The 2,728-nt window shown below is 43.9% G+C and overlaps 1 pseudogene; it reads right to left on the bottom strand.

Annotated features, from left to right (window-relative positions):
- Window positions 1–1,808: 1,808 nt before the first annotated feature.
- On the bottom strand, window positions 1,809–2,489 carry LOC146594817 (uncharacterized; annotated as a pseudogene).
- Window positions 2,490–2,728: the final 239 nt, after the last annotated feature.

The raw sequence follows: 2,728 nt of genomic DNA, 5'->3' as shown, positions 1-2,728 counted from the left end.
GTTACACATGGCATCTAGGATATGCCATGGAGTCCTCTGCTACTCCATCATAAACAGAAGGATGCTTAAAGTGACATGACCTACAGTGTATGGGCCACCTGTGGTGCTGGCTGGCATATATATTCCACACAGAAGGAACTATGCTAACGGTAGTATAAGGTGAGCAGATGCATAAATACTGTTCATAGTGTTATTACAAATTAACTATGTATTGGGTATCTGCCACAGAACAGAGGTAGCATTTACAAAGTGAAACAAATATCTGCTTTAAATAAGTTAGCTGTACAAAAAGAGTAAGTCCAAGGTGTCAGCTTTTGGGAAACAATACCTAAATCATATAAATTCATGGGAGTAACAGAAATGTAAAAATTTTTTAGAAAAGTATAACTCTGCAATATCATAAGTGGCGTTTGTACACATATGTAACACATAGTTAAGACATCATTCACTGATCATCCTCCTGAAATACAGGAAGCAGAGAGGTTAGCTGATCTTTGTGTAAGCCAAATTCATGTATTTACATGGGAAGCTGGATGGTCTTGTAGATCAATGGCACCTGTCATGGTCAGCAAGAGGCAATATTCCAACAGCAGCTTACAGATGCTGGTATGATAACCTGCTGATGGGAAGATAGAAAAGCATGGTATTGTCATCAGGAAGAACTAGAGCAATGGCTTCTGGACTATCTGCTAAAACGGTGCCAGGCCATTTCTCCTTCTGAGGAGTTAGTATCCACACACTGGCTAAAGGGCGTATTGAGGGTGTTTGCTGAACTTGARGCACTCTGGCATTGTGGATCAGAATTCCTGCAGTATTGGTGCTCCCTGTGAGACATTCACAGGCATGGATACAAATACCTGGAAAGATAAATCTTGAGAAGAGGTCAGTAAGAGTGAGGCTATTTGAACAGCTATTAAAAGTGAAAACAGCCATACACACTGGGGAGGGCAGTCAAGTCTTAAATGTAAGCTTATAACTCTTTTTTCAGCAGTCATAAGTTACTCAGGAGATAACATCTCAAAAGAAGGGGCCTCATGGACAGGCAATGGCTCTATTGGGGGAGTGGGGCAGAGGCAACACCTCCAGCTCAGACAACAGAGGCATGCGCTCAAGACATACTTCCCCTATCAAAGTTGCGTGCAGGGTGGTCATGTCCTTTCTCCCCTGCTTAAATTGGATTTGTAAATAGTGTTGCCATTTCCACTGAGTTGCAGCTTGAGCCACCCCCACATGGGCCCCAACTGTATCATCAGTCACCCATGCCTGAAGGGGATGGGAATGTGTACAGTCACCAGGTCACATCCTGTAACTTATTTGGCATCCTGCAAAGCCCACACCACAGCCAAAGGCATGTAATTCACTGTGACCCCTTGCAGGGAGCAGGACCAGAAACATAGGTTTTTGCCTGGCGTGGGCAAATTGCTGCCATAACCCCTCAGGACATTGTATCTCCCATAACTGTTGCCTCCAGCTCAAAATGTTGTCCCTCTACAGAGTGAATAGCTCAGAATGTCAGACCACCGCTGCCTTACACAGGCCAAAGGCTTGCTGTTGTCCTTTAGTTCATTGTCACTGGCTACTTTTTTTTAGTCAAACATTGTAGTGACTGCATTAAATAAGCTAAGTGGAGTATAAAGGTCTACCAGAACCCCAAAAGATCCAAAAAAGCTTGTAGTTTTTTACAGTAGTGGGAACAGGGTACTGTTGAATAGTATTGCACACTTCCTCAGGGATAGCTTTTGTCTGCCCCCTCCGGACTATCCTTAAGAATTGCACACTAATGTCCAGCCCCTGTACCTTCTTAGGGTTTACAGGTCATTACTGTGCTTTAAGGTACTTGAAGCCCTCTTTAATAATGGGGTTTTCATCTGCTGCTGTATTTCCACACTATCTGGTACATCTCTATCTGCTAACCCAGTTGCTACCCCTAGCTGCCTCAGCATGTTGATCCCTTCCTCAAAAGTATGCCATGCTCTCACTGTAGCAGCTAAATTCACCTGTAGATGAGTAAATACCTACCACAGAAGCACTCAACCATTGATATAATGTTGGAGCTGCAACAACATTTCCTGCTTCATCCTGCAGAGAAATTCATTGGGTAAGATAATACTGTACTTGAGCATCTGTTGATGAGGGGCTCATTAAATTCAGCTCCTCTCTTAAGACAGTAAGCGATCCGGCATCTGCACCCCATACTTTCACTAATTAGGCTAACAAAGAATCTTTGGGCTGCTGTTGGAAAGTAGTTTAAATTCATGCAATTCCTTTGGGGTATACACCCTAGATTGCTCTACTGTATTCCCACCTACTTGCCTCTCCCCCTTCAATTGCACAAGAAGTTGGACCTGGGGAGTAGCCAGTTCTCCTTCTAATCCAAATTCAACTTCAGAGTCAGATGAAGTACTCCAAATATTACCATCCCACTCCTGTGAGTCCCAAGAGGGTCCAGTTGTTATTGCTCTCCTGGGCCATAGCTGGGGCTTTACCATAGCGCGCACAGCATTTGTTAGCCACTCATAAAGCTAACTGCTCTACCCTAGGGGTTCGGTCCTGGCTCTTTTCAGTTTGGGTCATAAGCAACTCCTGTGCTACTGCCTTTGTGTCATGAAAATCTCTATTCTCCTTCTCCAGATCTTTTATTCTTCACTGCAAAAATGATACCTCACTCTCTAAGGCTCAAATACCTGTCAACAGTGTCCACCCTAATCGTCTGACTAGCTACCGAGAT

Source organism: Rhea americana, unplaced genomic scaffold (assembly GCF_003343005.1).
Source record: "Rhea americana isolate MKP2758 unplaced genomic scaffold, rheAme1 scaffold_248, whole genome shotgun sequence".
Lineage (NCBI taxonomy): Eukaryota > Metazoa > Chordata > Aves > Rheiformes > Rheidae > Rhea > Rhea americana.
This window is presented reverse-complemented; position numbering and strand designations above follow the sequence as displayed.